Source organism: Haematobia irritans, chromosome 3 (assembly GCF_050003625.1).
Source record: "Haematobia irritans isolate KBUSLIRL chromosome 3, ASM5000362v1, whole genome shotgun sequence".
In the NCBI taxonomy this organism is placed as follows: domain Eukaryota; kingdom Metazoa; phylum Arthropoda; class Insecta; order Diptera; family Muscidae; genus Haematobia; species Haematobia irritans.
Window position 1 is genome coordinate 172,089,716 of NC_134399.1, and position 11,855 is coordinate 172,101,570.

The 11,855-nt window shown below is 27.6% G+C and overlaps 1 long non-coding RNA gene across 1 annotated transcript; it reads left to right on the forward strand.

Annotated features, from left to right (window-relative positions):
- Positions 1–185: 185 nt before the first annotated feature.
- LOC142231712 (uncharacterized) lies at positions 186–543 on the forward strand. The gene is made up of 2 exons (XR_012720878.1): positions 186–292; positions 350–543. It is a non-coding gene; the product is annotated as an uncharacterized LOC142231712 (long non-coding RNA).
- The last annotated feature ends 11,312 nt before the right edge of the window (positions 544–11,855 follow it).

Sequence of the window (11,855 nt, forward strand, 5' to 3'; positions counted from 1 at the left end):
CTATACAAAGGATCAAAGGAATAGCAGATCAATTGCCCAAGGAAAAATAAAATGTTCCCTGCCAGCATTTCAAAGTTCCATTTCAACCTCATCGTTACCACAGACTCGTAAATGTCACTTCAACCATCATGAAAAGGTACATCAAAAAGTACATGCAAGTAATTTGCCATCCCTACTGTTAAAAAGCCATTTTTTGTGAAACGCCAAGCGCAACCAGCTTGTTATATTTTAATTAAATAAAAACGAAAATAAAGTTCTGAAAACATAGATTATACGCTTAAAATTGTGAAAGGTATATTGGTGAACAATTTGGTGATTTTCCAAATGGAATAAAGTGATTGTTTTTCAGATATTTTACAGACACGCTGCCTCCATGGAATAAAAACACTGGTTGATAGACGCAGCAGCATGTAACTCGCTACTTGTAACTCAACATCATCATTAATGCCAAAAATTATGTTAAATGTAATGTGATAGTGGTATAAATGTTATATTTTTAAGAATTTGTAAATGTTTAATCAAATTAATAAATATCTAAACAAACGTGTTTTACTCGACCACAATGATTCTTTTACAACTATCTTAAAATGCACTTTTTCTGATTGTTTGGAGGGTCCCTTATTGGCGTCGTTCTAAATTGATCTATAAAGGCACCTAATAATTGCACTCATGCGAAACATTTTTGTAGTAACTTGGCGTGGTACAACTTCTCAATAGTGACGGCGCTTTTCCGACGAGTTTTTGATGTCGTATATGATTGTTTTCGACGTAGTGGGGATTCTCAAAAGAGTCCCCAAATTCAAAAAATGTTGGCAGGGTTATTTTGTAAAAACAATCAACAACCACCAACTTAATCCAATATCGCTCCCTGTAAAATAGCGCTCCAAGCTACCTAAAAAAACGCCGCTTTCTTTGTGCGAAATAATGGTTTCCATAAAAATTTTTCGCAAGAATGAACATAGTACCGGCCTTTTTCAAAAAAAAAGCACCAACTTGGTGCTTTCTGGCATTTTCATTTAGTGCTTTTGGTGCTTTTTTTATTTTGAACATTATTAAGTTTAATTGATACAAAAATTTTGACTAGACTTTCACGAGCCGAAGAAACTCAAATTTATTGCCAAATATAGAATTTGATTGTTATGAAGTTGGTATTGATTATTTTTTAATTAATATTGTTATTTAGGGTATTCTGTAGGAAAGTCCCTGCCAACATTTTTTGAATTTGGGGGCGCTTTTGAGAATCCCCACTACGTCGAAAACAGTCGTATACGATATCCAAAACTCCTCGGAAAAGCGCCGTCACTATTGAAAAGTTGTACCACGCCAAGTTACTACAAAAAAGTATCGCATGAGTGCAATTATTAGGTGCCCTTCTGGATACATTTAAAAAGACGCCAATAAGTGCCCCTTCAAACAATCAGAGAAAGTGCATTTTAAGATAGTTGTAAAAGAATCATTGTGGTCAAGTATAACACGATTGTTTAGATGATTATTAATTTTATTAAACATTTATAAATTCTCATAAATATAACATTTATAGGACTATCACATCACATTTAACATATTTTTATGCATTAATAAAAGCATTAATTGAGTTTCAAGTTGCAAGTTACATGTTGTACATGTTACAGCCAGTGCATTTATTCCCAATGGAGGCAGCCTGCCTGGAAAAATATTTGAAAAACCATCACTTTATTCCATTTGGAAAGTCAAAAATTGTTCACCAATATACCTTTCACAATTTTAAGCGAAATAACTATGTTTTCAGCACTTCATTATCGTTTTTATTTAAATAAATTATAAGAAGCTAGTTGTGCTTGGTGTTTCACAAAATATAAAATGGCTCTTGTAACAATATTGATGGCAAAATACTTTCTTGCGAATAGTGATGGCAAAATACTATCACAGTTGGCGATTGTTGCAGTGTCACATACGAGTCTGTGGTAGCGATGAGGATGAAATGGAACTTTGAAATGCTGGCAGGGGTAGAGCGATGAGTGTCGAATTTTTGAATTTGGTAAAGATGTCATTAAAAACGTTTGTATTAAATTCACAAAAGCACGCACAACTGAAATAAGCAATTGACTCCTTCCATATATTAATATTTTTGAAAGTTGAAAAACATCACTGATCAAAATGAATTGGGCGAAAGCATTAAAACTGATCAAGGTGTATACTTGAATAGCGGTTCATAATGGTGAGTACTAAGTTTGAGTTTTGCCGCTAAAGTGAAAACTGTCTCAGTAAAAATGGGCATAAAATTATGCATATTTGCTGCAAATTTTATTATAACTTGATGGGGAATAGCCAAAAGCAAATTTTCACAAAGTTTGTATTCCTTAAAATGATTTATTAAAGAAAAGTAATTGTGAAAAATGGCTATTTTATATTTTAAGGTGTGTACTATGTTCCTTTTTCGAGTTGAAAACCACTTTATTTTCGCGATTACTTTTCCTTAAATAATCAAAATTATAAATGAAAACAAACTTATTCCTGTAAAGTCTTGCCGAAATCTAGAGGAACAAGAAACTGTGTATAAATTGAGTTAATTTATCTGATTTATATTGAACTGTTTTAATAAAGTAACCGCGAAAATTTCAACGCGAAAAGCGAACATAGTACTTACCTTTAGCGGCTAAACTCGATCTTAATACCCACCTTAACTTCTTGAAATTCAATTCACAAAAGTTCTATAATACATCTTCAGAAGTTTTTTTTTTTTTTAGTAGTAGAGCATTTAATTTTCGATTTTGTGGTGGAAGGTGGTATGTTACAATTTATAATATTTTTTGGTGCTTTTTGGCCTTGGGGAGTTGGCAACACTGCTTATAGCAGGTGATTGTTTAAAGGAGTTGCCGTGTTTCTTTAATATTTTGACAATATTATATATTTTTCGTAATGTATAAATATTATCCGAAACAAGTCACCAAATTAATCACAAAACGCAGTCTTAATGATTTCTGGTTATGGTGAATGGTAAGATTTTAGATTGGTCATTCGTCTTCTAAAGAGAACAGTTTGAGTGAGGCAACTCTATAGTTAAACTGCAGTGTAACAACGGCCAAACGACCACAGTGTTGTATTTTTATACAAGAGGGATTGTGAACCAAACAACACTGATTATAATAATTTAACGGTTTAAGGTGGGTATTAAGTTCGAGTACTAAGGTCGAGTTTAGCCGCTAAAATCAATAAAATAAATCATTAAAAACAATATAAATTTGTACCTCTTTGATGCAAAATTTATTATAACTTGATGGGGAACAGCCCAACGCAAGTTTGTATAAAGTTAATATTCTTTAAAATGAATCGGATGAGTGCATTTATTAGGTCTCCTTTCAGATAAATTTAAAACGTATCCAATAAGAGCCCCTTCAAACTATTAGACAATGTGCATTTTAAGATAGTTGTAAAAGAATCTTTGTGATTAGGTAAAACGCGATTGTTTACATGTTTATTAATTCAATAAAAATTTATAAATTTTACAATGTATCAATAAAATAAATCATTAAAAACAATATAAATTTGTACCTCTTTGATGCAAAATTTATTATAACTTGATGGGGAACAGCCCAACGCAAGTTTGTATAAAGTTAATATTCTTTAAAATGAATCGGATGAGTGCATTTATTAGGTCTCCTTTCAGATAAATTTAAAACGTATCCAATAAGAGCCCCTTCAAACTATTAGACAATGTGCATTTTAAGATAGTTGTAAAAGAATCTTTGTGATTAGGTAAAACGCGATTGTTTACATGTTTATTAATTCAATAAAAATTTATAAATTTTACAATGTATAATATTTGGACGTATAAAATCATATTGAACATTTTGTCAAAATTTTATTTCTATAGAAAATTTTTTCAAAATTTTTTTTCTGTGGAAAATATTGTCAAAATTCTATTTCTATTAAAAATTTTGTCAAAACTTTTTTTTTCGAAAATTTTGTCAAAAATTTTATTTCTATAGAAAATTTTGTCAAAATTTTATTATTAAATTTTATTGCAATAGAAAATTTTGTCAAAAATGTATTCCTCCAGAAAATTTTGTCAAAATTTTATTTTCATAAAAAATTTTGAAAAAAAAAATATTTCTATAGAAAGTTTTGTCAAAATTTATTTCTTTATAAAATTTTGTCACAATTTTATTTTTATAGGAAATTTTGTCAAAATTTCATTTCTATGAAAAATTTTGTCAAAACTTTTTTGTTTTTGAAAATTTTGTTTCTATAGAAAATTTTGCCAAAATTTTATTATTAAATTTTATTGCTTTATAAAATGTTGTCACAATTTTATTTTTATAGGAAATTTTGTTAAAATTTTATTTCTATAGAAAATTTTTGTCAAAAATTTATTTCTACACAAAATTTTGTCAAAAATTTATTTCTACAGAAAATTTTGGCAAAATTTTATTTTTATAAGAAATTTTGAAAAAATTTTATTTCTATAGAAAACTTTGTCAACATTCTATTTCCTTAGAAAATTTTGTCACAATTTTATTTTTATAGAAACTTTTGTTAAAGTTTTATTTCTATAGAAAATTTTGTCAAAACTTTATTTTATAGAAAATTCTCTTAAATTTTATTTCTATAGAAAATTTTGTCAAAATTTTATTTCTTTAGAAAATCTTATCAAAATTTTATTTCTTTATAAAATTTTATCAAAATCTTATTTCTTTAATAATTTAATTTTGCCCACATTTTATTTCTATAGAAAATTGTGACTAATATTTTATTCCTAAAGGAAATATATGTAGTACCTTGTAGTTGGACTGTTGCACCTAGGGCAAAACTAAACTGATCTTAAAATTTGATGTTATTTCCGATATTTTTGGCTTATGAACAATAAAATTAAAATCTATAGCATTTTACTTTTTTTGCACTACTTATTGGTCACCTTATATAAAAAAAATTATTTTGGTACTTTGGATAACATTTTCGATCAAATCTAGATATCCACTACGAGTGTTCCCAACATGGTGTCCCAAAAGTAACTACAAATTAAAAACATGTGCTGTGTCACTACCATTCCGAAGTTTTCAGATTTTTAACATGGTGCACGTTTTAATTTCGCAACTGAATTAAAAAAAATCCTTGGCACACCATTCTACACCATCGTAATCCATAACAGAAGACATTCTCATGTCATGTTATGGAATTCCTTTGACCGGCAACCGCAAAGAAACTCCAAAGAATTTAGTCTCCAGCCACAGCAAAACAAAATATCCTCCCTCAAATTGGCGTTGAATGACAAATTTGAGATCACCACAAAATTTGCTTCGATCAATGTTTACCACAACGATGGTAGTAGCCCAGTAGCAGCAATTGCTACAAACTCGACAAAGTTATTTCGCCCATATTCTGCAGTGGCGGTGTTCTGAGTACAACTTCAAAATTCCACTTTTGGCTAATTTACATTGTTTGTCAAATTAGAAGAATGTGGCCACAAAACACCATCGACAAACATCGATGGAATAAACCCCCGGGCAGTGTGAGAGGCTAAATGACTAGGTGGCAAATATTTGTGGTCGATTGGTCGATCCTTTTCTGGTTGACAAGAACGAGAATAAAACACAAAATGTGGGTTTTCTATTGTACTCACTTTTGGATTTGTTTCCATTTGGATAGGAATGCAGATGCCTATTGTAAAATTTTGCTGTGGTTAGAGTGTGGCTATATACGCCACAAAACTGAATCGATACCATTTTTGGACGCATTGGGTTTTTGTTTTTTAATTTTGGTAAATGCAGAATGGAAATTGAAAATCTCAATTCTCCAAGCAACGGTCAAAACATGTTTTGATTTATTAACAATACTTGTGGGACTTGTGTGGAAAGACACAAAACAATATGGCCAGGATAAGGAGGTCCGAATATTAATGAAATTTAATTTTACAAATTAAAGCCATAATTATTGACGGTACAAACAAGAAATTTTTTTCTGATTCAATCAAGAAATTAATTGATCCGATTACTCTTTTAATTGAAATGTCTTCAATCACAGAAATGATAGTATCAATAAAAAAATTAATTACACAAAAAAATCTGATTCAATCACAAAATTAATTGATCCGATTACTCTTTTAATTGAAATGTCTTCAATCACAGAAATTATAGTATCAATTAAAAAAAAGTCAATTAAAAAATTAATTGATCCAATTAAAAAATTAATTGATACTATTAATTTTTGTGAATGATTTTTGTTTCAATTTAAAAATTGTTGAATCAATTAAATTTTTAAGACTTTAATTTTTCGTGAATTTTTTTCTGTGTAGTGTGTAAACACAATCATGTCAAGTGACGATAGGTGAAACATTTTTCCTTGCTGCGCACAAAAAATATTTTTTGTCTTCAATCACGAAATTAATTGATCCAATTAATTTTTTAATTGAAATGTCTTCAATCACAGAAATGATAGTATCAATTAAAAAAATTAATTGATCCAATTAAAAAAATTAATTGGTTCTATTAATTTTGGTGAATGATTTTGGTTTCAATTAAAAAACTTGTTGAATCAATTAAATTTTAATTGAATATTTTTTTAAACTCAATTAAGACTTTAATTGGAAAAATTTTCATGAAATTTTTTTCTGTGTAGCAAAATGTTCCACTTTTTTATCTCCGTCCATATGAGTTGAATAAATACAAGTAGTGTTATATTTGAATATAAAGTCCACGTGGTCAGGCAATAACAATGCCTGGTGGTGACAACGCTATCTGATTTCCACCCAATGAATTCGTCGGTAAACAAAATCATAGCGATAGGCGGTAAGCGAAACATTTTCCGCGACGATGATCGACACTTGAAGTTTTTAGTGCTAACATTACTCTCCAAAATGACCAAGACGCAAAAATCCGACGGATATTTTTGTTACTCGTGCCAAAAATAATCTACAAACATTTGAAAAAAAAAAATAGAAAAAATCTACCAATTTTGAAAACTCTTATTTCGAAATTATTGAACAAAATATTGTGACTATTATGAAAAAAATAATTTTTACTTCGAAAGAAATGTTTTGTTTTACTTATTTCAGTGTATATTATGATCTCTCCTATTATTGACAACTTTTGTGGTGTATGGAATTTGATAGTATGTCCTTACACGAAAATTAATTTTTTAAAGATATTGAACTTATAGAAAATTTGTCAAAGTGTTATTTCTACAGAAATGTTTTTTTTTTTTTGCAAAATTTTATTTCTATAGAAAATTTTGTCAAAATTTTATTTCTATAGAAAATTTTGTCAAAATTTTATTTCTATATAAAATTTCGTCAAAATTTTATTTGCATGGAAAATGTAATGGAAAATTTTATTTCTATAGAAAATGTTATCAAAATTTTCTTTCTATAGAAAATGTTATCAAAATTTTATTTCTATAGAAAATTTTGCCAAAATTTTATTTCTATAGAAAATTTTGCCAAAATTTTATTTCTATAGAAAATTTTGTCAAAATTCTATATCTATAGAAAATTTTGCCAAAATTTTATTTCTGTAAACATTTTATTAATAGAAAATTTTGTCAAATGTTTAGTTCTATATAAAATTTCGTCAAAATTTTATTTGTATGGAAAATGTAATGGAAAGTTCTCTTTCTATAGAAAATTTTGTCAAAATTCTATATCTATAGAAAATGTTGCCAAAATTTTATTTCTATAGAAAATTTTACCAAAATTTTATTTCTGTAGAAAATTTTGTCAAAATTTTATTTCTATAGAAAATTTTTTCAACATTTTATTTCTATAGAAAATTTTGTCAAAATTTTTTTTCTGTAAACATTTTATCAAAATATTGTCAAAATTTTAGTTTTATAGAAAATTTTGGCAACATTTTATATCTATTGGAAATTTTGTCAAAATTTTATTTCATTACACCCTCAAAAAAAATCGCTTCTTTAACATATGTTCCAAACATATTTTGCAGGAAGCACATATATTATTGCATACTGCCGAAACATTAATATGTTTGTTTTATGTGAACATATTATATGTTTGGAAGCATTTTGAGCCAAAAATATTATATGCTTGGAAGAATTTTTCCCAAACACGATTATGCTCATTCCCTAACATACTCGTAATTTTCACTTTCACGAAATTTATTAGTTCTTGGCACCTTTTTCTGTAATACAAATAATGTTGAAGAAATTATTCACTTTTATTATTTTTTTTTTAATTTTACCTTTCGCCTGCACGGAGAATCGAACCGAGGACCATACAGTTTGTAAGCCAACACACTATCCACTGGGCTACGTAGCTGTTATAGTCACCATTAGATAATTATCGTTATAAGTTACATTTATATAGCATAGTTTGCAGCGCCCACGAGCCCATGCAAACATAACATTATTTAACAGAAAGATACATTTGTTTGCCACGTGGAGCAGTGGTTAGCATGTCTGCCTTGCATGCAAAGGGTCGTGGGTTCAATCCCTGCTCCGACCGAACATTTTTTTTTGTTATTTTTTTTTTTTTTTTTTTAATTTACACATTTATATTTATACTATATTAATTTATTTTAAATGAAACTTCGAAATGTGCGTTATTAAAGATTTATAGTCAGTAACAGTGCTTGATATAAACGAAATTGACTGATTTTTGGATAAAATATTATTTTTTATTGCAAAAATAACAATCTTGTAATAAAAAACTCTTTTTGTACAAAACTTTAAAATTTGGAAGGAATTCAAAAACTAACAAAAGAAGAACATGGAGTCGAGTATAAACATACATACATAATTTTATAATATAAACATAAATTTATTTAGGAGTGAACAGTTTTTTACTAGCATTTAACACCATCGCTCTAAAATTCCTTTTATTTTTCTTTAATAATTCATTTTAAAGAAAATAAACTTTTTAAATTGTTTTAGCTGTAAAACTCGAACTTAATGCCCGCTTTTATATTTGATGGTGTCCGTCAACTCCTCGTGGACTACTAAAGAGGAACTAAAGTTTGTTTTTTTACATTTTACTGTGTAATTTTTCACTATTTCCTCCTTATTTCATTTTACTGTCCCAACTCTAAAAAGTGTATAGTGCCCTTTCGCTATTTTTATGAAGACCCCTGATTTCTTTTAACGAACCAAGAAAAAAATTGTGCCCATAATGCCAAAATGATAAACAAAACACATGTTCACACATACATAAAATGCTGCTCTCAAGGCGAAAACATATGCTGTTTGTTTTTCAAATGTCTATTCTCTTGGTTCCGAATGTCTATTCTCTTTATTCAAATTAAATAATATTTAGACTTAAGCATATCAAATTTTTGGCCTTATCATAAAACAGTTTTCCGAAACAACATACAAGCGGTTTCACAGAAATTGTTCTCTTTTGACTCTTTTGCTGTGTTATATTGATATATTTCGTCAACTCTCCCGGTTTCCATCTCTATTTCTCTCTATACTCTCTCTGTCGCTTTGAATAAAATATCACAACATATGTATGTTTAGTTGAAATTTGTAAATTTATATATGTTTGTATTCACACATATGATTTTTATGAAACATTCATGCCCCAAACATAATATATTCTAACATATTAACATAGATGTCCCAAACATTTAGTGTTAGTTTAGGAAAATTACATGTTCGCACTTAAATATATTGTGGTTTAAAATCGTGCCCGAAACACATTTTGTTTATATCGGAACATATGAAAAACATATTTTTCTAACAGTGTAGAAAATATTGTCAAAATTATATTTCTATAGCAAATTTTGTCAAAATTTTATTTCTGTATGTTATATGTTGTCAAATTTTTATTTGCATCGAAAATTTTGTCAACATATTATTTCTATAGAAAATTTTGTAAAAATTATATTTCGTTAGAAAATATTGACAAAAGTTTAATTCTACAGAAAATTTTTTCAAAGTGTTATTTTTATAGAAAATTTTGTAAAAATTTTATTTTTATAGAAAACTTTTTAAAAATTTTATTTTGATAAAAAATTTTCTCAAAATTTTATTTTTATAAAAAATTTTGTCAAAATTTTACTTCTACAGAAAATTTTGTCAAAATTTTATTGCTATAGAAAATTTTGGAAAAAGTTTATTTCTACAGAAAATTTTGTCAAAATTTTATTTTTATAGAACATTTTGTATAAATTTATTTCGTTGGAAGGTTTTGTCACAATTTTATTTCAATTGTGGCAACCGCGATTGAAATCCGGAAAATTTTGTGGCAATTGTGCAGTAGAAAAGAGGTGAGGAAGTCCCTTTTTAAGACACTCTTGGACATGATCTGCAGCCGAAAATTTTATCTGCCCAGGGCTTTAATATTGTCTTTAGGACATTATTCTAATAGTATTCAGCATTTATGTTTACCCCACGGTTGAGCCTTTGTTACATTGTATTAGATTTTGTTGTGGCGTAAATTTCCCAAATTTTAGTATCTTTCCTCGTATATTACTTTTTTGACATGCCCGCATGTGTTGTAAAGAAACACATTTAATTTGTATTGAATGGACATTGCCCGCCTCTAAGGAGCTATGTTTTTCGGATTCCTAATCGTAAAATCTCTTTGGAGTTTAAAATCTAAGGCCTGACGGTTAACTGCTGGAATTTTTGTGGGCAAATTCTACTACAAATATTTTTTTTTAAGGTATGGGTGATGGTATGATTGGAATGTGAATTGGAATGTGAATTACATCCACATTCCAATTTAATAAACCAGAATTCAAACACAAGCCGCCCACAATTTTATATGCAAATATAAAATTGCACCCAAAATATTTCCCTTCGGAATAAAATGTTAGACATATAGATAGGCAGGCAGGTGAAACATACCTTGACGATATTATTCCATTATGTTCCCCATAAGAGTCTACCTTAGTCCCAGTGTTGGTATTGGTTTTAGAAAGGTACATATCGTCAACCAGGACATCTCGGTAACGCCATTTAGCTGTGTGTAGTATAACTACCAGTAATTGCATTCAAGGTTACCACAGTTGGTATAATTCTACCAAAAATGGTAAATTTTTTACTTTTGGTAGATTGGTAGAATAGAAATAAATATATGACACAATTTTTTATAGAAATAAAATTTTGACGAAATTTTCTATAGAAATAAATTTTTGACAATATGTTTTCTAAAGAAAAAAAAAAATTGAATAAAGTTTCTATAGAAATAAAATTTTAACAAAATGGAACTAAAATTTTGGCAAACTTTTCTATGGAAATAAAATTTTGGCAAAATTTTCTGTAGAAATAAAATTTTGACAGAATTTTCTATAGAAATAAAAGTTTGACATAATTTTCTAAACGAAAATGTTGACAAAATCTTCTATAGAAAAAAAAATTTTACAAAATTTTCTATAGAAATAAAATTTTGACAACATTTTCTATAGAAATATAATTTTGATAAAATTTTCTACAGAAATAAAATTTTGACAAAACTTTCTATAGTAATAGAATTTTTACAAAATTTTTGCAAAATTTTCTATAGAAATCAAATATTGACAAAATTTTCTATAGAAATAAAATTTCGAATAAATTTTCTATAGAAATAAAATTTTAACAAAATTTTATATGGAACTAAAAGGTTGGCAAAATTTTCTATGGAAATAAAATTTTGTGCAATTTTTCTTTAGAAATAACATTTTGCCAGAATTTCTATGGAAATAAAATTTTGGCAAAATTTTCTATAAAAATAAATTTTTGGCAACATTTTCTATAGAAACAAACTTTTAGAAAAATTTTCTGTAGAAATAATATTTTGGCAAAACTTTTTATAAAAATAAAATTTTGGCAAAATTTTCTATAAAAATAAAATTTTGGCAAAATTTTCTATAAAAATAAAATTTTGCAAAATTTTCTATAGAAATAAAATATTGAGAAAATTTTCTATAGAAATAACATTTTAA